General features: G+C 46.1%; 1 protein-coding gene across 1 annotated transcript in view; it reads right to left on the minus strand.

Annotated features, from left to right (window-relative positions):
• NSD2 (nuclear receptor binding SET domain protein 2) overlaps positions 1-22038 on the minus strand; it is a 118880-nt gene extending 96842 nt beyond the window's left edge. The window contains exon 1 of the mRNA XM_060236754.1: positions 21929-22038. The gene's annotated coding sequence lies outside the window, so the exon portion shown is untranslated. The remainder of the gene's footprint in view (positions 1-21928) is intronic.
• Positions 22039-22478: the final 440 nt, after the last annotated feature.

The following is a 22478-nucleotide window of genomic DNA, read 5'->3' on the forward strand; positions in this document are numbered from 1 at the left end:
TCATATCTGATGAAGGGAGCTTTAGAAAAGAACAAGAGTCCAGCAGCTCTTAAAGAGTCCTTAAAGACCAACAATGTTGGTGGCAGGGGGTGAGCTTTCATGAGTCACGGCTGTCTTCAGGTACAGCTAGAATGTGAGTCCATCTGTCCTTATATCTTGGAGAGAGGTGCGATTTCAGATGCCAAATGACAGCAGCAGGTGTAACTCTACATTCTAGCTGTATCCGAAAAGTAAGCAGTGCCTCATGAAAGCTCATACTGAGCCACAAATTTTGTTTAATCTGCTTCTGGACTCTTGCTCTTTTCTACTGCTAGAGAGACTAACATGGTGACCTCTTTTGATCCATCTCAGAGAGCTTTGACCTGAGCTTTTTGTATTTGCTCCACTGCTGATTGCTTCTTCCTAAGGAATAACCTCGAACCTAACAATAACACTAAAGTAAAGCTATTTACCTTGCATACAAGAACACCTACAAGATCAGGTCATAACATCATGACGCGAAAGATCTGCTCCCACAGCCCATTTGAATTTTGTACCATCCAACCTGAATTTTATTTTATTAGGTTTTTTTAGTCACTGCTTGCCCTAAAGGGTCTCGTGGCAACTTACAGCATTAAAACCAGCAAGGTAAAAACAGCATAAAAGCAAATAACAAATATTAAATATTAACATTAAAATATCACCGTACCATTATTGAAACAGCCCAAACATGCAGTTCCCCTCCAAAGGGGATTCAGCCTTTCAGGCCATGCAGAAACTAAACACATCTGGCAGGGCACAGGAGTCATCCAAGAGTGAAACCCACAGGGTAGGGGCCACAACTGAGAAGGCCTGATGACAGCTAACTGAGCCATTCCAGGGCAGTAACTGTGTTCAGGATTCTAATAATTTAGGCAGCAACTATTGTAAGTCCATACTAATACTCAATTTAGAAATTTCTTCCTGAGGAGGGTAGAGGTATATGGGTACAGGATTAAAAATTCAGAGACTTACATCTCAGATGAAAAGGCAAAGCAAGCCAGCACTCTCCATTCAAAGAGCAGCTGGCCCAAGAAATAATGTGCTCACTAGCAATGGTTTTACAGTATATCTGTTAATACGGAGGATGACACTCAAGGAACAGCTAAGGTAGCAAAATTCAAGAAAGGGATTAACAGCTACACGTGTTTCCGCCATGGATATGGGAAAGAAAGTATTTGAAAGGAACTTTTTCCCCAACATACTACTTTTGTGCAAAAAACATTCATTATGAAGCTTTGTTATTTTATAAAACTGACAGTGAGCTAGTCCAATCTCATCAGATCTTAGAAGCTGAGCAGAATCAGCTCCGGTCAGGGTTTGAATGGGAGACCAGCAAGGAGGTCCAGGATTGGGATGCAGCCGTAGGCGACAGCAACCCACCTCTGGGCCTCTCTTGCCTTGAAATGCTACAGTGTGGTCGCAGGTCAGCTGCAACTTAGCCACAGTGTGTGTGTATGTATAAAATTTTTTGCCACTGTGTGACACAGAGTGTTGGACTGGATGGGCCATTGGCCTGATCCAACAGGGCTTCTCTTATGTTCTTATGTGACACAGAGTGTTGGACTGGATGGGCCAGTGGCCTGATCCAACAGGGCTTCTCTTATGTTCTTATGTGACACACAGTGTTGGACTGGATGGGCCATTGGCCTGATCCAACATGGCTTCTCTTATGTTCTTCTGTGACACCGAGTGTTGGACTGGATGGGCCATTGGCCTGATCCAACATGGCTTCTCTTATGTTCTTATGTGACACAGAGTGTTGGACTGGAGGGGCCACTGGCCTGATCCAACATGGCTTCTCTTATGTTTTTCTGTGACACAGAGTGTTGGACTGGATGGGCCACTGGCATGATCCAACATGGCTTCTCTTATGTTTTTCTGTGACACAGAGTGTTGGACTGGATGGGCAATTGGCCTGACCCAACATGGCTTCTCTTATGTTCTTATGTGACACAGAGTGTTGGACTGGATGGGCCACTGGCCTGATCCAACATGGCTTCTCTTATGTTCTTATGTGACACAGAGTGTTGGACTGGAGGGGCCACTGGCCTGATCCAACATGGCTTCTCTTATGTTCTTATGTGACACAGAGTGTTGGACTGGATGGGCCATAGGCCTGATCCAACATGGCTTCTCTTATAGTCTTATGTTACACAGAGTGTTGGACTGGATGGGCCATTGGCCTGATCCAACATGGCTTCTCCCAGTGACGGGCTGTTACGACTAATATAATATCAAACAAGCTTAGCTGTTTCAAAACTGCGATGTTTTGCCGGTCACTATCCCTGGGGATTGTGGGAGTACACATGCATGCTTTACTGACTTGCAAAGAATACAACAATAAAAAAGTTATGAATTCACCTGATGGAGCAAGGTTGCTCAAATCAAAACCTCAATTAAAATTCTTATTTCTATTCCTCTTCTCACATGGCGGGAGTGGAAATTGTAATCACCCGTCTGATAATAAATAATGCAAGTGATGCCACAGAGAGCTGACAGTAAAAACTGAGGTACTCTGTGGAATGGTTAAAATCTTTCAAAGCACATTACTGGACACTCACACTCTCAGCACACTGTGCAGCTCTTTGAGTGTGCTAAAATTAGTGTGCCAACAGTTTTTCCTTACAATTACAGAACAATCTTGGGAATAAGTCCCACTGAGCTGACTTGAGTAGTAGGATTGCTCTGTGATACAATGTAAAAAAGTGCACATCTTAAGGCTGGATCAAATCACTCTTTCAGCTTATGAAAAAAGCAGTAGAGGTCCTCTGACCACAAAAAAACTAAGCTTGGTGATCATAATGGCATGTGCATGAAAAAGGCTATGATGGGGGGGGGGCACGGAGGCTGCAGAAAGGAAGCAAACAAGGCAAAATTGATAGGAAAAGTTGGTGGAATCCAACCCACTTTGTTCATATTATCCCAACAAAAATTCTTTCCGTACAAAAGCTTAAATTTGTTTGAACATTTAAACCACAGTTGATTTTTTTCCCCTATCAAATTTTTCAGTTCCAATATCTATTGCTAGTACGGATATAACACTTACATAGGCCACTGGTTAAATTTTATTATTTATTGGTCATCTTATTACCTTGAGGAACTCAAGGCAGCTAACAATATAAATAAAATGATTATTAAAAAAACAAAACCTAAAACCACAATTAAAGTCAAGAGTGTCTCTAAATGTTTTAAAATATATTTATACCCTTGTTTTCTATTTGTTCGAAGCGGTTTTGAATCAACATCTACTTGAGTGGCAGTCTGTGGCAAGAAATGTTCTGAGACCCTCCAACAAAGAACTGGATCTGTTGTTTGAGGCATTCGTGTAGCATGAAAGGGCAGCCAGGGTTAGTAAAAGTTGGGACTGGTAATTTATTTATTCTTATGTATGAGACTTTAGCAGAGATTTGAAAGAAAGGATACAAAGCAGCATGGGTTCACTGAAGCTGATCATATTATGCTAATCAGATTTTTAAAAGACTGTTTCACTAGGAAATCTAATAGATCATCACATTCAGATGGATATATTGGTCTGAAGGAGCAGAACATAGTTCAAGTCCCATGGCACCTTTAAGACTAACAAGGTTTTATTTAGGGTATACATTTTTATGTGTACACTGGACTTCAGTAAAGCATTCAATAATACTAGTTCAGAATACAAAATGGATCCAATGAGAGACAAGAACATCATTTATACAAAGATGATCTGTTCATTTGGACCACCTGTTTATTTGGAAAACCCAAGGAAGAAAACGGCGGGTCAAAGAAATCTGCAGAAGACAAAGCGGAGACAGTATTTATACATAGAGAGAAAGAAGATAAACTGAAAATATAAATTAAACAGATAATACCAAGTGCCAAATCAGGCATCTAGAAATTAAGAGATTTTTTGTTATCATGCAAGATATTTGTAATTATTTATAATAGAATTAAGGAAACAGTACAACTTCTTAGCCTTAGTAATTACTGGGCTATGCAAAATTTTCCCCAATACTCATTGCAAAAACAATCTGCGTTAGCTTACTAATGATAAGGAAGGAAACAATTTGCAATTTAGGAGTGACCAAGAAAATAAAGACTATCAACTGAATCTACAAGCCCAACATTCTAGGTCAGTCTTGTTTGAGCCTGTATTGACTTTTCAGCATTTTGGAAGCAAAGAGTTGGTGCCATCACAAAATGGCTGCCACAGGATGCTGGAGCCAATCACAAAACGATGGGAGGTTGCTACCCAAGAATCCTACTATGATCGGCATCTGTTTCTGAATGGCATCTCAAAAAAAAAAAAAAAGAAGAACAAAACCCCCAAAACCCAGCAATGCTTCTTGGGTTCAATAAGTAGGGCTGGTTATTTGCTTTGGGAAAGAAATACTTTGTCAAAGAAGCAAATGTCACACCGGGGATCACCAATCTAAGCAAGTTCCCCATCTGTTAAGATTGCTGGACTAAGTCAGCCTCGTCAACTGAATTTAATAAGTGTACTTAGTTGCTCAAGCATCTATAGCTCTAATTTACATCTTGGGCACCTGAATTCAGTGATCTGTTTATGCAGAATGTATCCCGCCATTGCTGGCATAAGCCCAACAGACACTGAAAAGAGAGATTATTCATGCGCTATTAGTAGATATTGGAATGAGTTGACTAAATTTTAATTGTTCAAATTGATGTTTTAATGAATCGCTTTATAATCTGTATGATCTTAGTGTTGGACTATATGTTGTAAACAGCCCTGAGCCTGCTTGCAATCCATTACCCAATCCATTACCATTGCTAGAGAGTTCACAAAGCTGTTCTTAATGCAGCGAATCAAATGTGGATGGGGTGCCACTTCACACAGCAAACAGAAATGAAACCTAGCATCAGGAATACGGGTCTCACAATTATGCCTATATCATATATATGCCTACATAGAGGTGCCTCACCTCAAGAGCAGCTGTTATTTACTATTTTTTAACTTGTGGCTGTGGGAGGTTATTCAGCGATCAGACTGCATATTGTATTTTAAAGGTTAAGTATCAGTGATACAGACAGGCCAGGAGCCCAAGGGCTGCTCGCTTGGGGACACCTTAGATCTTGGGTGTCAAATTCATTTATTAGGAAGGCTGAATCTGACACAAATGGGACTTTGTGGGGCTGGGCCATGTGTGTCATGTAACGTGAGGTAGCAGTGATATAAACTAAAAGACACAAACACAATTAAATATATTATTTTTAAAAATTAAAATACAAACATGCTTAAAATTCTTGCAATGTTTTGTTTTAAAATGGCAAGGCAGGAGAAAAATAGGATTTGGAAATGCAATTTTTAAAATAAAACATCAAGGAAAACCACAAAGATGGACACATTTTGTTTAATTGATGTCTGGAGAGTTCTAAATCCAAGTATCGAAGGCTATACCTTTTTCTCTGACAGGTATCAAACATATTCTAGGATTGATATGTGCTGGACCTCCAAAACCCAAGTTATGCATCTAAAGAAGGCTGAAATATTACCAAGGATTTTTGCTGACCATAATCCTTTGTTAATGGTTTGGCATGGAGAAAAACTAACAAGAGAAGATGGAGAATGGATGACAATAGGGGGGGGGGGGAGGGACGGTGGCTCAGTGGTAGAGCATCTGCTTGGGAAGCAGAAGGACCCAGGTTCGATCCCTGGCATCTCCAAAAAAGGGTCCAGGCCAAATAGGTGTGAAAAACCTCAGCTTGAGACCCTGGAGAGCCGCTGCCAGTCTGAGAAGACAATACTGACTTTGATGAACCGAGGGTCTGATTCAGTATAAGGCAGCTTCATATGTTCAATATATTGCTGCAAGAAAGATTTGAGGGAATTCAATAAACTGAATTTTACTGAGACTTAATGACAGTTTGGGAAGCAAGTAAAGCTTTCATTAAAGGAAACGTTAAAGCTATTGTCTCTAGGAAGAAAAAGGAGAAGGGAGAAAAAATAGCAAAATTATTGGAAGGGGATTCAAAGTCTAGAACAGGGTGTCAAACATGCGGTTCAGGGGCTGAATCAGGTCCCCGGAAGGCTCCTATCAGGCCCTCGAGCAACTGGCTGTCATCTGCTTCCTTCTCCCTATATCTTGTTTTCTTTTTCGTAACAGCTTGCTTTGCAAAACCTCTATTTTCTCCATTGGCTGAGGCTCCTCCCTTGGGGAGGAAGGGGGGAGGCAACAAATACAAAGAAAGCACCTTTGAAACCAACGAGTGCTAATGTTTTATTTTTTTAAATATATATATATTTGTCTGTGTGCTTTATAAAGTCTCTATCTCTGCTACCTAATCTTAAATAGGTACACACATGGCCAAGTCCGACATGGCCCGGCCCAACAAGGTCTCTCATTTATGTCAGATACAGCCCTCATAACAAATGAGCTCAACGCCCCTGGTCTAGAAGCTCAGCATAAAAAAAAACTCCAAGAAAACAGAGTCTAACAGAAATTAAGCAATTAAAAGCACAATTAAATATGCTTCAGACTAGACTTGCAGAAGAAATTAAACTTAATGACACTAAAGTACTTTGACCGTGCAAATAAACCTGGTCGTTTTTCAGCACACTGCTTAAGAAAATAATCTGAAAGGAGAATCATAATAGGTGTTAAGACCCAACATGGCATTACACAATGGAAAGTGAAATACAAAAGCGGTTTCTCTTTCTTCTCACAACTTTATAAGACAGAAATCTTAACTGTAAAAGAACTGAAAGAACATATTAAAGATGCATCTTTGCCAAAATTCACTTCAGAGGACAAAGATATTTTAAATAAAAACATTACAGTACAAGAGATTTCTCAAGCAATTTCAAAATTGAAAAAGGACAAGTGCTTGGAAGAAATAGCAATACCACTGCAAAAGGTAATGAATATATCTGAAGACAAGACACTGACACAGAGTTGGCAAGAAGCCCATATTACTTTGATTTACAAAGGAAATGACCCACTGTACCCTCAATCTTATAGACCAATTTCTTTATTAAATGTGGAATATAAACTTTATACCTCTATAATGGCAGAAAGTTAATGAAAAACAATATTCATTTTGTAATTGATGGAAATGTCAAAAAGCAACTTTTATCTTCCTAGACACTGAAAAAGCATTTGACAACATTTCTTGCCATTTTTTACAAAAAGTTCTACAATACCTGGATTCTGGGCCCAAATTTAAAAATTGGATTCCTGGAATATATTCCAAACAAAATGCAAAAATTCTAATTAATGGAATATTAAAACAGATGGATATTCAATTGAAAACGGAACTAGACAAGGTTGTCCATTATCTCCATTATTGTTTATTTTCGCAATGGAAGTTTTTGCCGCGAAAGTGAGACAAGACTTTTTGATAACAGGGTTGAAAGCAGATGGAGAAAAATTCAAACAGAAATGCTATGCTGACGCTGTTATGACAATCATTAACCTGCGAATAATGATTCACCATGTGACAGAATAATGAAATTCAATCACTTCGCCGTTTTCAAAATTAATAAGACTAGAATGATTTCTAGATTTTTAACAAAGCAACAAGAAGACAACATCAAGAAAATTACAGGATGTAAAGTAACAACAACTCCAGTCAAATATTTGGGCATAAACTCTACTGGCCAAAAGGATAAATTATTTAAACTCAATTATGAGACAGTTTGGAAGAAAATACAAAGAGACACGGCAAGATGGTCCAAACGGAATCTATCCTGGTTAGGAAGAATCTCTACATTTAAGATGAATATACTGCCAAAAATAAACTTCTTATTCCAGATGATGCCAATTAATATGCAAGAGAAAACTTTGAAAGACTGGCAAAAGCAAATCAATATATTTATATGGAATGGCAAAAAAAGAAGAATTAGATTTAAAGTTTTACAAGATGAGAAGAAAAGAGGAGGCCTTATTTAAAGCTGTATTATCAAGCAGTATGTCTGACTTGGGATTGTGGATTGGATTAAAAACCCAAATGAACAGATTTATTAAATTAGAAGCAACAGATCTGACAGAACGGTTACACAATGCCATTTGGACTAAAAGGAGAAAATGTGTCCTTAAGGACAATGTTATCAGACAGTTTACTCAGGACTTGGAACTCTTTAAAAAATAAGAATTAGTCCATTGACCTCAACAACGATGTCACCAATTAATGCCTTTTATGATAAGCACAAGAGAAGAGTTAACGATTTTAACTTATCACGATATGCTGAACTCAAGTGTCAAGTCTGAGTTATGTTTTACTAGCATAGATTTTCAACTCTGGTTCAAACTTTGGTTCAGGAAATGACTCCTGGGTAAAAGCCATACTGTATTCAAGTGCTGCTAGCTCAATCTCTCCTTCCCCCCCTCCTTCCCCTTTGTTATGTAGCCAAGCTCTGCAACTAGCTATGAGAAAAAGATTACTGTGCCTTCTCAAAGATAATGGGTACCAAGGAAGTGCCCAAGGCCAGCCAGGCCTGAGAACGATAAAGTAACAACGATGTGTGAATGTGCTCGCTTAGGAGGCCCCCCCCCGTAGGAATTCCTCTGATCTGTACCTTAAATGTTTGCCCTCTGTATATGCTCGCCAGTTCTCTCAATCTCTGTCGACCAGTCTTGCAATATGTTACAATAAACTTGCTACTTTTATCAACGACTCGTTATTGAAACATCAGACTTGACATTTTGAGAGAACTCCCTTTTGGGGGTTTCGACTGTGCCGGCAACTTGAAAAGCCAAATGGCTGACCAGATTCCAGGCAACGGAGAACTCCCACTCGAAGCGGGCTCGGAAGGGGCTACCCCGTGGCACGTACTGGACCCCAGGAGGGCCGCAGAGTCTCCGCCCGAGTTCCAACTAGTGCTGTCCCCGAGGCAGTATCAGCTGCGGACCTCGACCACCATCATGGACCAAGCCCCGCTGCGCAGAGACGCCATCCTAAACCGCCACGTTAGGCAGATCCAGATGGGTGAGGCTGCCAACCCGGGCTCCGGAGAGACGGGAGAAGGAGACAGCATCATCGTCGTCCACGTGGGCGAAAGTGGGGACGATGGAGCTGGGGCCAGGAAGGCCGAATGTGAAGAACCCCGACTCAAGGGGCAAGACGAGGAGGATTATCAATTGTTCCGCTCTATGGTCCGGAGGGAGATCGATGGCGCCCTCGGGGGACTGCGGGACGAGGTCCGGGACCTGACGATCCAGCTCGGAAGAGCCATGGGGGGAGCGACCTCCAGACGCCCGGCGGGGCCAGCTGCCCCGGCCAGAGGCCGCCCCAGCCAACCGGCGGCAGCGGCCACCCCTCCCCCGGCGAGGGTCGGGGCACCCCAGGCACCGGCGCCCGCGCCGCCAGCCGCCGGGGCTCCGGTGGGCCTCCGGAACGTGGGGAGAGAACTAGATGCCACCTTCGATGGGGACCCGGAGGAGGTGAACTACTTCACAATACAAGCGAACAGCTTCATGCACTACTGGGGGAACTCCTTCCCGGATGAGTTTAGCCGAGTCGACTACCTGGGGTCGAAGCTGAGGGGGTCGGCCAAGCGATGGTATGTGGGCCTGTGTGAGACCAGGAGCCCGATCCTGGACGACGTGCACACTTTCCTGCAGGCCTTGCTGACCCAATATGAGGACCCACTGCAAGAGACCTGGGCGCTGGCGGCTTTACGAGACATGCAGCAGGGGCCCCGACCCATTCGCGAATACGCTGCCGACTTCCAAGCCAACGTGGCCAGAGTCCGGGGCTGGAACGAAGTAATGAAGATCGAGCAGTTCACGAATGGACTGAATGCGAGCATCCTAGACCGGGCCCTCACCCAAGCCCGTCCGGCCACCCTGGTGGGGTGGATCCAGTTAGCGGGAGAGGTGGAGAACAACCTCAAGAGAGTGGCCATGCTTCGGCAGCACCAGTCCGGGAAGACCCAGACGAAAGGGGGGACCCCGAAAGTGGAGCCGCAAAAGGGGAAGAAACCGGCGGTGCCGGTGGGGCCGCGCAGGTGCTTCCGCTGCGGCGACCCCAATCACATGGCCTCCAGCTGCCCGCACCCCCCACCGCCGAGGGCCGCCCCAACCCCGCCGAAGGTCGTCGCCCAAACCCCGAAGAAGCCACCCGGCCGCCCTAAGGAGGCGGCGAGGAGCAGCGCAGCGTCGGTGCAAGAAGAGCTACAGGAGGAGGAGGTACTCCTCTCCGCCGAGCTCGCGGACCTGGCTTGGATCGAAGAAGCGGCAGGAAACGACGCCGACCTGCTGCCCTGAAGGCTGCCCAACAGCAGGTCGATCGCGACGGGGAGCCGCTGACGGTGAGCGTGACAGGGAAACTGTACTTTGTGACTGTGAAATTGCTGAACCCCAAGCTACGGAGGTTCATGCAGATCAGGGCCCTAATAGACTCGGGGTGTAACAGGGAACTGATGTCCCCCAGGGTGGTGGAGGCCTTGGGACTAGAAAGCTCACTCCTACCCCACCCGATGCTATTCGAGCAAATGGATGGGTCGGTGATGTGCGGAGAGCCTTGCACGCACGAGACGCAACCGTGCCCGGTAGGGATCGAGGAGCATTGGGACCAAGAGCTTTTCGTGATCGCTCCCTCGTGCTCATACCCGATAGTGCTAGGGGTGGGGTGGCTGAAAAAGCATGAACCCTTAATCAGGTGGAGGGCCAAAACCATCAGGTTCCCGGACCCGGGGTGCGAATCCCATCGGTGGGACCAGGCGTGGGGGCCAAAAGCTCCCGCGGCCAAGGAAAGGGCGTGGGTGACCGTGGAGGAAGTACACTCGGTCCCCGCGCCCTACCGGGACCTCATGGAAGTCTTTAGCGAGAAGGAGGCCAACCAACTGCCCCCCCACCGAAGCACGGACTGTGCCATAGAACTGATCCCGGGAGAAACCTTACCCAAGGCGAAACTCTATCAGATGGGGTGGGCAGAAAAGAAAGAGCTACGCAAGTTCCTAGATCAGAACTTAGCAAGGGGGTTCATCCGGCCGGCCACGGCCCCCCACGCGGCCCCAGTCCTATTCAGGAAGAAGAAGGACAACTCGTTGGGACTTTGCACTGATTTTCGTGGGATAAACGCGATTTCCACGTCCAACGCTTACCCCATCCCCCTCATCCGGGACTTGTTGAGCACGGTTGCGGGGGAAATATTCACCAAACTGGACTTACGAGACGCCTACTTCCGAGTGCGCATTAAAGAGGGGGACGAGTGGAAAACGGCCTTTAATACTCCCATGGGACAGTTTGAATACTTAGTGATGCCGTTCGGACTGCAGGGGGCCCCGGGGGTGTTCATGAACTTTATTAATGATGTGCTGCGGGATTACCTGTACAAGGGGGTGGTGCTGTACCTTGATGACATCATTATTTACTCGCAAGACGAGAAATCACATGTGAAATTGGTCCGAGAGGTGCTCAGCACCCTGCTGAAAAATCAACTGTATGCTAAATTGTCTAAATGCGAGTTCCATCGGACGGAACTAGACTACCTAGGCTTCCGAGTGTCAGAACGCGGACTGGCCATGGACCCGGCAAAGGTCCAGGCAGTATTGGAATGGGCCCCCCCGAGGACACGTAGACAGCTCCAATCGTTCCTCGGGTTCGCAAATTTTTACAGACAATTCATTGAGGGGTTCGCCCAGATAGCCCTGCCCCTGACTGATCTCCTAAAGACCAAGGGCAAGGGCCCCGAGGCCAAGCGGCCCGGAGCTAGGCTAAATTGGACGGAAGAGTGCCAATCCGCGTTCGAGCACCTGAAGCGCCTGTTCACAAGTGAACCGGTCCTAAGCCACCCGGACGAGCAGAAGGCCTTCGTGGTCCAGTGCGACGCCTCCGACGTGGCCGTAGGAGCCATTCTCATGCAGAGGGACGGGGAGGGGAAGCTAAGACCATGCGCCTACATATCCCGAAAGTTTTCAGCCGACCAGCGTAACTGGTCCGTTTGGGACAAGGAGGCGTTCGCAGTGATGTTTGCCCTGAAAACGTGGAGGTCTTGGCTGGAAGGGGCGAGACTCCCCTTTGAAATATGGACCGATCATAAGAACTTAGAGGCTCTAACGGGTAAAAGAAAGCTGAGTGAAAAACAAATCCGGTGGGCAGGGTTTTTCTCGAAATTTGACTTCACTCTGAGGCACATCCCGGGGGCAAAGAACTTTCTGGCGGACGCCCTCTCGCGGCTCCTGCAGCACGAGAGCCAGAGGGAAGAGGTAGTGGACTCACTGATTTCTCCCTCCCAGATAGCCGCCATGGTCACTACCCGCTCCCAGAAAAGGAAGAGGGATTTGGGGGGAATCAACCCTGAGCTCATTGCCCTGGAGACCGAGAGGGAGGGAAACGAGAGGCCAGGGGGGGTGCAGAAAGCCAAAGACGGGCTCTGGTACAAAGGAGAAAAACTATATGTGCCCAAGCCCCTGAGAAGGGAAATCTTACAGCTCTGCCACTCTTCCAAACTGGCTGGGCACTTTGGCTATGTCAAGACACTACACCTGATTAATAGACAATTCTGGTGGCCCTCCCTCCGCAAAGACGTATCTGACTTTGTCACCAGCTGCCCCATTTGTATAATGGCCAAAAAGAGGGGGGGGAAACCGCCGGGCTTGCTACAACCACTTGAGACCGCCAAGCGGCCATGGTCAATAGTGTCCATGGATTTCATAGTGGAGCTCCCCCCCTCGCGGGGAAAGACTGTCATTTTGGTGGTGGTGGACACTTTTTCTAAGCAAGCGCACTTCATCCCCTGCGCACAACTGCCCACTGCAAAGAAACTGGCGGCCCTGTTCTTCGATCACGTGATAAAACTACACTCATTCCCCGATAAGGTCATTAGTGACCGCGGGCCGCAGTTCGTTGCCACCTTCTGGCGGGAGTTCTGTAAATTAATAGGAATGGAACAGGGGTTGAGCTCCGCCTACCACCCACAGACGGACAGACGGAGCGGGTTAACGGGGTGCTTGAACAATACCTAAGGTGCTTCATTAATCAAAGACAATCAGACTGGGTAGAATTACTCCCCTTCGCTGAATACTGCTACAACACCACCATGCAAAGTTCCACCAAAGCCTCCCCCTTTTTCACAGTGTTTGGCTACAAGGGGAAGCTGCTTCCGCTGTTGCAAGGGGGGGTAACAGACACGCCCACCTCCTTCGAGCAGTGGTGGAAGGGGCCGAGCAACAGTTGGCCAATCATTAAAGAGAATCTGGAGGCGGCCAAAGAGTCCTACAAAAAGCAGTATGACAAATCCCATGTCCCGGCGGAAGAGTTTAAAGTAGGGGACTCGGTGTTTGTATCAACCAAAAACTTTCCTTTAACCCAGCCCTCTAAGAAGCTGGCTTACAAGTTCCTAGGGCCCTTCAAAGTGAAAAGAGTGATTAATGCAGTGACTGTGGAACTGGACTTGCCACCTGCCCTGGGTAAAATCCACCCTGTGTTTCATTGCAGCTTGATCCGGCGAGTTCCGGGGCCGTCCAGCTGGCATCCTCTCCCCTCGCAGCTCCTCTCCACCCTGGCGGATCGCTGCCTCACCACTACCGAACCCCTGGAACCCTTGCCCCAGGCTAGGACCCCTCTCCTCGCCGTGGAGGGGGCTTAGGGGGGGCAGTATGTCAAGTCTGAGTTATGTTTTACTAGCATAGATTTTCAACTCTGGTTCAAACTTTGGTTCAGGAAATGACTCCTGGGTAAAAGCCATACTGTATTCAAGTGCTGCTAGCTCAACCTCTCCTTCCCCCCCTCCTTCCCCTTTGTTATGTAGCCAAGCTCTGCAACTAGCTATGAGAAAAAGATTACTGTGCCTTCTCAAAGATAATGGGTACCAAGGAAGTGCCCAAGGCCAGCCAGGCCTGAGAACGATAAAGTAACAACGATGTGTGAATGTGCTCGCTTAGGAGGCCCCCCCCCATAGGAATTCCTCTGATCTGTAACTTAAATGTTTGCCCTCTGTATATGCTCGCCAGTTCTCTCAATCTCTGTCGACCAGTCTTGCAATATGTTACAATAAACTTGCTACTTTTATCAACAAGGACTCGTTATTGAAACATCAGACTTGACATCAAGGGGAAATTAAATTGTGGCTAAAATAAAAAAGCGGGAAAAAATTAAATGGCTGATATAGATATATATATACACACACAACTAACTTCAAGACTCAAAGAAGCTATGCAAGACTATAGAGCAGGAGTGTCGAACTCATTTGTTTCGAGGGCTGGATCTGACATAAGACTGGGCCATGTGTGTCATAAATAGTAATGTCAGGTAGCAGAGACATAAACTTTATAAAGGACAGTGACAAACACAGTTAAATTTAAAAAAAAAAATCTCTAAAGCATGCTTAAAGGATTAGCAGTCTTACAATATTTTATTTTACAGTTTCTGATAACTGAAGGAAGCAAGACAGAGGGAGAAGGAAGCAGATTTCCTTGTGGGCCTGATAGGAGTCCTCCGGGGGTCTGATTTGGCCCCCGGGCCGCATGTTTAACACCCTTGCTATAGAGGAAGAATGAGAGCTTTAACTGATTGTGAAAACGATAATAACCAAGTGGAAAGATTATCTGCTGGGAAAAATTTACAAACTTTTACTTCAGTATGATACAGAAACAACAGCAAGTTAAATCCTGTATGCTGAATTGGTCCCAGAATCTAGGACTAGAAATAAGATTTCAATAGGAAAATTTGTGGACGAAAGGCATTAAATTTACTGCCTGTCAGGCATTAAGAGAGAATTGGTATAAAATGTTTTTTCATTGTTATAATATAACGCCTAAAAACATTATGAAGATCGGCAAGAATTACTTAGGGACTTGCTGAAAACGTAAAGAGATGAAAGGTTCTTTCTATCATATGTGGTGGACTTGCACAAAAGCAAGGAAATTTTGAAAAGAAATCCATGAAGAGATGCAGAAAATTTTAAATGATAATTTTGAAATGAGGCCAGAGACTATGTTATTGGGAATTTTGCCATACACAATGGAATGAACATTCCAGGAAGCATTCAGTTATATGTTTACTGCTGCCAGAATAGTATGGGAAGCCAAATGAAAAGGAACATGGCAAGAAAGAATGACAGAATATGAAACTATAGTCAAATTAACTAATTATATAAATAAGATGTGGTGTATAAATTGAGATGTGGTGCTAGAGAAGAATCTTGAGAGTACCTTGGACTGCAAGAAGATCAAATCAGTCAGTCCTAAGGGAAATCAACCTAGACTACTCAATGGAAGGTCAGATGCTGAAGCTGAAGCTCCAATACTTTGGCCACCAAAGGAGAAGGGAGCACTCCCTGGAGAAGATTCTGATGCCAGGAAAGACAGAAGGCAAAAAAAGAAGGGGATGGCAAAAGATGAGATGGCTGGACAGTGTTACTGATGTAACAAACATGAATTTGAGCAGACTTCGGAGGATGGTGGAAGACAGGATGGCCTGGCGTGACTTTGTCCATGGGGTTGCAAAGAGTCAGACTCGACTGTGCGACTGAACAACAAAAATAAATAAGAGGTCAATTAAAGACTTTGGGGGGAAATAGGCAAATTATTTTGAGAATTATAAGTAAAAAGGGGGGAAATGTAAAATGGGTATTATAATACTCTGCTTGAACGTGATAATGTAATTTCAATTATTTTATGTTTATACATAACTATTAACTATTTTATGTGTAATTTTAATGTTTTTTCTTTTTATGTAAATGGTTAATAGCTATTGATTGAGAACAAGGTAAGAGCATATGATAAGAAAAATTTGATGGGAATAATTTGGCTTTTTATATTATGGGAATAATTTGGCTTTAACAATTATATGTGTAATTTTAGAAAATAGGTGTTGAAATGAAATATATTGAATATATTTATACTTTTAAATTGTGAGCTGTTTGATAATGAGATTATGGATAAGCTGTTTTTAATATCCGTCTCCTTTGAGTCTACCTAATTCCCGCTTTTTCCCTTTTTTCTTTCTATATCCTATAAAATCTCAAAAAAATATTAAAGAAAAAGCACAAAGATCACAGCAGAAACTAAAAACATAAAATACTCTGAGTTTGGGAAAACAATGAAATGGCATTGTAAGCTTGCCCTCAGATTGGCAATGGCACTCCAGTGTAATAGCCTCCTTTGGCTGTGGGTTCCCTGGTTAGAGTACTCGGTACGTAAGTCAGGTCCACTGAAAAGAGACAAGCTGGCTCAAAGCCTCAGCCCCATATCTACAAGTACACAACTCCAGGAAGCATGAGCTTCAGTCTGTATAAGAACACTGAAACACACTGCAGCAAAGAAAAGTTGCAAGGAAAATGTGGAATGGATTTACCATTAAGGTCTCTAGGCCTTATCTATTTGGGCACAGACCTTAATGGAAAAATCCATCCCACGTTTTCCTTGCAGCTTTGCTTCCTGTTCCAGCCTGCAAACACAAGACAGAAATGGCAGGGAACTGAAAGGTAACTAAACTTCCTCAGTTTTGAAGCTTCAAATGGTGAGGACAGGATGGGTAGGAAGGGGGGGAGCCCTAGGGAGACTGGTTCTGGCCCACAGGCCAGACATTTGACTCCCCTGCCTTAGATCATGGGTACCTAACCACTCTGATACTGCAGGTCACTTTTGGAATTATGACACAACATGGTGAGTGTAGCCATCAAATGACTGTTACATGAGAGACGACACAGAAGGTGAAGACAGCCATAAAACAGCTACCACAGTTTACTTTTAGCACACTATGAAGATCCTTGTACTGTGGTAGAAGCTGCTGCCAAATTCACTTTTAAAAATCTGCAGAACCAATAAAATCTCCAATAGCAAATCAGAAGCTTTGCTGGGAAATAACCCCACCTACTTTCTGAAAACACTTGACAGGTGCTAGGAAGGTATTAGCAGGTGCCATGGTACCCACAAGCACTGCATGGCCTGGTGGAATGAGCTCCCACTGGAGAGCGAGGCCCTGTGGGGCCCACTACAATTCCACAGGGCACGTCAAACAGAGCTCTTCCACCAGGCCTTCAATTGAGGCGGCAGACATTACCTGTGATTGGCCTCCCCCTCTAGTGCTGTAGGACCTGATAGACCTGGACTGATAGGCTGTGCCTGTTGAAGGTGAATCTGTTACTTTTAGCTTCTGTAATTTCAGCTCTTTATATAATTTTAATCTGGTTTTAATTGTTTGACTGTCTAATTTTATGAAGTCTGTTTTATGGGAAGGGTGGGCTATAAGTTGAATAAAATAAATAGAGAATCTCTGCTTTAAATTTGTTGGTTTTAAAAGTGCCACTGGACTCAAATTTCATTATGCTGCTTCAGACGAACACTTGGATCTATCTTAAATAAGTTAATAATACCAGCTCTCAAAACATACACCAAGGGTGGCCAAACTTGCTTAATGTAAGAGCTACATAGAATAAACGTCAGATGTTGGCGGGAGGGAGGCAAATAGATGGGAGAGGTGGAAAGAAAGCAACTTTAAATGAATTATCCTAGCCGGCCAAACGGAGCAGTGGAGGCTTTGAAAGCCAAACGACATGTGTGAAAGAGCAACATGTCGCTCCCAAACCGCTGTTTGACCACCCCAACATACAAGATATTATATGTGTTGCAAGCTTGCCACAACTCAGAGCCACAGCTGCAATTATCATCAACCAAAAGAGCCACATGACTACTGTATGCCACAATCATCACACCACCAAATACGCATACAACAAGCATTAATACAAGTGTTTCCTTTTTAATCCCCACAACTGTTGAACCTTGGGTATCTGGCATGAGGCTTCTTTATCTACCTGCCTGCTTTCTCCTCAGTATGAGAATGAGATTACCAAAGCTCCTGAATGAGGGCCTACTTGCTGCGGAGAAGAGCAGAACCTACCCCCATGCCACTGCAGCCAGCTTTTCCTGGACGGCTGTTGTAGTGGTGGGGTTTTTTCTCTCTGTTCTCTGTGGCTAGCTTTCTCTTCTTCCAGCAGCCATCTTCATGCTGAGTTGAGGATACAGACGGTGAGGGGGGGTGAGGCTGTTGAAAGGATCTGTGGCACATGGCATAAAACTCAGGCAGGTTCACAGCTTACCTGTCCTCCAGGCCTCATGGTGCAAACCACCCTGCCAACCACAAGCCCGACCAGGCAGTGACCCTGCCCACTTGGAACATGAGGGGAACGCAACACTGGGAAATGGTGCCAGAAGAACCAGTGACTATTACTGCCATACATCACATCAGAGCATATCTGCATACAGGTAGAAGAAGAAGATATTGGATTTATATCCCGCCCTCCACTCCGAAGAGTCTCAGAGCGGCTCACAATCTCCTTTCCCTTCCTCCCCCACAACAGACACCCTGTGAGGTGGGTGGGGCTGAGAGGGCTCTCCCAGCAGCTGCCCCTTCAAGGACAGAGCCTCAAAGCGGCCTACAATCTCCTTTCCCTTCCTCCCCCACAACAGACACCCTGTGAGGTGGGTGGGGCTGAGAGGGCTCTCACAGCAGCTGCTCTTTCAAGGACAGAGCCTCAAAGCGGCCTACAATCTCCTTTCCCTTCCTCCCCCACAACAGACACCCTGTGAGGTGGGTGGGGCTGAGAGGGCTCTCACAGCAGCTGCTCTTTCAAGGACAGAGTCTCAGAATGGCCTACAATCTCCTTTACCTTCCTCCCCCACAACAGACACCCTGTGAGGTGGGTGGGGTTGAGAGGGCTCTCACAGCAGCTGCCCTTTCAAGGACAGAGTCTCAGAGCAGCCTACAATCTCCTTTCCCTTCCTCCCCCACAACAGACACCCTGTGAGGTGGGTAAGGCTGAGAGGGCTCTCACAGCAGCTGCCCTTTCAAGGACAACCTCTGCCAGGGCTATGGCTGACCCAAGGCCATTCCAGCAGGTGCAAGTGGAGGAGTGGGGAATCAAACTCGGTTCTCCCAGATAAGAGTCCGCACACTTAACCACTACACCAAACTGGCTCTCCAGGTAATTGTTTCTTCCCTTTAAAATGCCTGCAGACTATAAACTGGGAAGGATCACAGCTCTACTTGGACCCATTTTTATCTACTTGGACCCATGTGTTGATGTGTCCTTTATGATACAGATTTTTAATTAAAATAATTTATATTAAATAATTAAAATTTATATTTTTGTATAGGAAACAAAACATTTTATTTACAGCCAAGTGGCTAGGCTGAGGGGTAAACAAACTGAAACTTAATTCAGGTGAGACAGAAGTGATGCTAGGTGGGGAAGACCAAGTGTTAAGCTGTCTTAGATGGGCTTAATCTTTCTCCTAGATCAACTTAGAATTTAAGGGTGCCCCTTAGACACGACTGTGTCAGTGGATGAACAAGTCAGTGCTGTTGCTAGGCTCACCATCTTTCAACTGACTCTAGCTCACAAGCTGACTCCTTAAACTCTATCAACCGAAACAGACTGATCCATGCTATGGAAACCTCCAGGCTGGACTACCGCAACATGTTCTTTGTTGGGCTGTGCATAAGAACAGTGGCCTAATCCAACATCCTGTTTTATACAGTAGTCAACCAGTTTGCCCTGGAGAGCTAATGAACAGGGTATAAAAGCCAAATCCTTCACCTAATGCTCTCCTGGCACTGCTATTCAGAGATGTACTACCTTTGAATATGGATATTCCTTTTTAGTCACTATGTCTGGTAAACACTGATGAATCTTCCATGAATCCATCTGACCCCTCTCAAAGCCTTGTTTGTGGCTGTCAACATTTAGAAAAGCATATTAAATGGGGCAATTGATGGAAGGTAACCTGTCCTGATAGATCTGGCTGTATTCTGTATATTGTGTTTGTTTTTTTTATTTTGCAGGTGAGCTTTTATATATTGCACAGGTTTTTGCAAATCTTTTCTTGCTTTTGTTCACCATTCTGATTCCACGGAGTTCAGCTGGAATAAATTAAACCCTCCCCAGTAAATACCACGCCAATCTTGACTATAGGTAAGGCCCACTGAAATCAACTGGATTTGTGACTAAAGCAAGTTCAGGGTCAGTCTGTTAACTAGCAAAATTTGAATTCTCAGTTCTCAAATACCGAATAGTTTACTGTGGAAAAACAAAACAAAAGCATACCATAGGGAATGTGCACATTGTGTGCTCAAAGTTATGCTTTAGCTGCAAAGGTCTTCAAACAGATGTATGGTTTAGAAGGAAAAGCTTCACCTTACTTTAGAGACCCCCCCCCCTTATTTCATAATACAAGGATCATGGAGTTCACTGCATGCATACCAACTGCATGCCTCAGAAACAAAAAGAATAAAATGGCATCCGCAAAAACACTCATATAGGTGCCCTCCATTCTTCACAAGTTTCCCTAACTACTGTTATTCCACTATGCAACAATGGCGTCTAACAAAGCAGCAAGTCATGTGTCGGTGGTGAAAAGTGACATGACTTATGGCGACCTCATAGAATTCTAAGGGCAGAAAAGGAACAAAGATGGCTTGCCATTGCCTTCCTCTGCGCAGCAACCCTCAACGTCTTTGGTGGTCTCCCATCCAAGTATTACCCAGGTCCAATCCCGCTTAGCTTCCAAGAGGTGCAACACTGGACTATCCAGGTCAGGGCATCAAATTGTGTGTCCTGGTCTTGTTATCCTCTTCACCTTATTTTAACCCATTCCATGACCCGCCTTTTGTCATAGCTCTTCCACCACCACCACCCCACCCCGCTGATTCATGACTTACTTTATGGGCAGTTGGCAAGACCATATAACGTCATTTATTCAGATTCAGGCGGGTAACCCGTGTTGAAGCATCAGAACGGAACACAGTTTGAATCCAGCGGCACCTTGAAGGCCAAGGAAGTTTCATCCTGGGTCTAAGCTTTCGTGTGCATGCACGCTTCTTCAGATGCCCGAACAAAGGCTGAGTCCAGCCCCCCCTTTAAGGCCAATGGAGTTTAACTCCGGAGTGCATGTGCCCTTCTGAAGCTTACACCCAGAATGAAACTTTTTGTCGGTTTTAAAAGCGCCCCTGGCCTTCATTCGGATTTATTCAGCTTATCGAACCAAGATCTGCTGGAATAAATTTGTTGTTAGGTCTTCACGTGCATCCTACAAACCTTGAATCAGGGTATACACAAACACAGGCTCGGCTATCTTACCCCCCTCCCTCCCTCCCTTCCTCGAAGCCTTTCCACCCAGAGAGATCCAGAACCCAAGCTTATACCCAGAATGAAACTTTGTGTTGGTTTTAAAAGCGCCCCTGGCCTTCATTCGGATTTATTCAGCTTATCGAACCAAGATCTGCCGGGATAAATTCCTTGTTAAGTCTTCACGTGCATCCTGCAAACGTTGAATCAGGATATACACAAACACAGGCTGGACTATCCTACCCCCCCTCCCTCGAAGCCTTCCCAACCAGAGAGATCCAGAACCCAAGTTTCGAAACCCATCCCTCTGTTCCCAACTCCCCCTACCGCGTGCATTCTGGAAATGCACATATGCAAAACGATGCTTATTTTTTTAAAAAATAAATCAAAATAAAATAAAATAAAGCAACCAAAAGTAGCATTCCGGCTCTCCCGAACGGCTGCAAGGTTTGGGCCTGGCCGGCTGCAAGGCTCTGCACCGAGCCCTTCCCGCTCCGCGGCGGGGCTATAGCCTAAGGGCGAAGGCCGGCGGTCCTTTCTCTGCCCGGGCGGCGTGCTCGCCGGAGGATGCGGCCCGGCGCCAGTGCCGCGGCTTCCTCCTCTCGGAGGCGGGCCTGCCTCCCTCGCCCGCTCCACGCTTCCGAAGGCGGCGGCGGCATCCCCGTCGGGGACCTGGCGGAGAATGAATCAAACATGGCTTCCCCTCAGCCGCCCGCCGAGCCTCTCGCCAGCCGCCCATTCAAACTCCGGCAGCCGCCCTCCGCCCGGGCCCTCCGGGGAGGCGGCCTGCGAGAAGCGCGCGTGAGAGGAAGCCTGGCCCTCGCCTCCCCTCCCCTGCGGGCCGCTCCGCCGGGGGAGCCTCGCCAAGGGCCCCGGCACACCCCGCCCCGGCACTGACCTGCTGCGCTCCGCCGCCGCCCTGGCGCATCCCCGGCTTCAGCCCAGCCGCGGCCTCCCGCGCTCGCTCGCCCCCTTCGTTCCTTCCTTCCTCGGCGCCCTCGCCTCAGCTCCGCTCCCTCCCGCCCGGCCCGCCGCCCCTCAGCCTCAGCCTCAGCCGCAGCCGCCGTCTCCGCCTCCTCCGCCAGCCAAAACCAGCGCGAAAAATCCCGCCCGCTGATTGGCTGCCGCCGCCGGCCCTCCAGCGGCTCATTCAAACCAGCCGCGCTGAGGCGAAAAAGGAGGAGGCCGCCGCCGCCTCCAACCGCCCGCGGGCAGGGACCGCTCTGGGGACGCGGCCCACAACCTTCCCGCCCGGCCCGCTCAGGAATAGCGAGGCTCCGACACGGGGGAGGCCAGGCGCTGCCCTCCCCCCCCCCCATATATATATATATATTGGCCTCTGTGTGATACTGGAGGGGCCATTGCCCTGATCCAACATGGCTTCTCTTATGTTCTTCTGTGACACAGAGTGTTGGACTGGATGGGCCATTGGCCTGATCCAGCATGGC

This window comes from Heteronotia binoei, chromosome 4, assembly GCF_032191835.1.
Source record: "Heteronotia binoei isolate CCM8104 ecotype False Entrance Well chromosome 4, APGP_CSIRO_Hbin_v1, whole genome shotgun sequence".
Classification (NCBI taxonomy): Eukaryota; Metazoa; Chordata; class Lepidosauria; order Squamata; family Gekkonidae; genus Heteronotia; species Heteronotia binoei.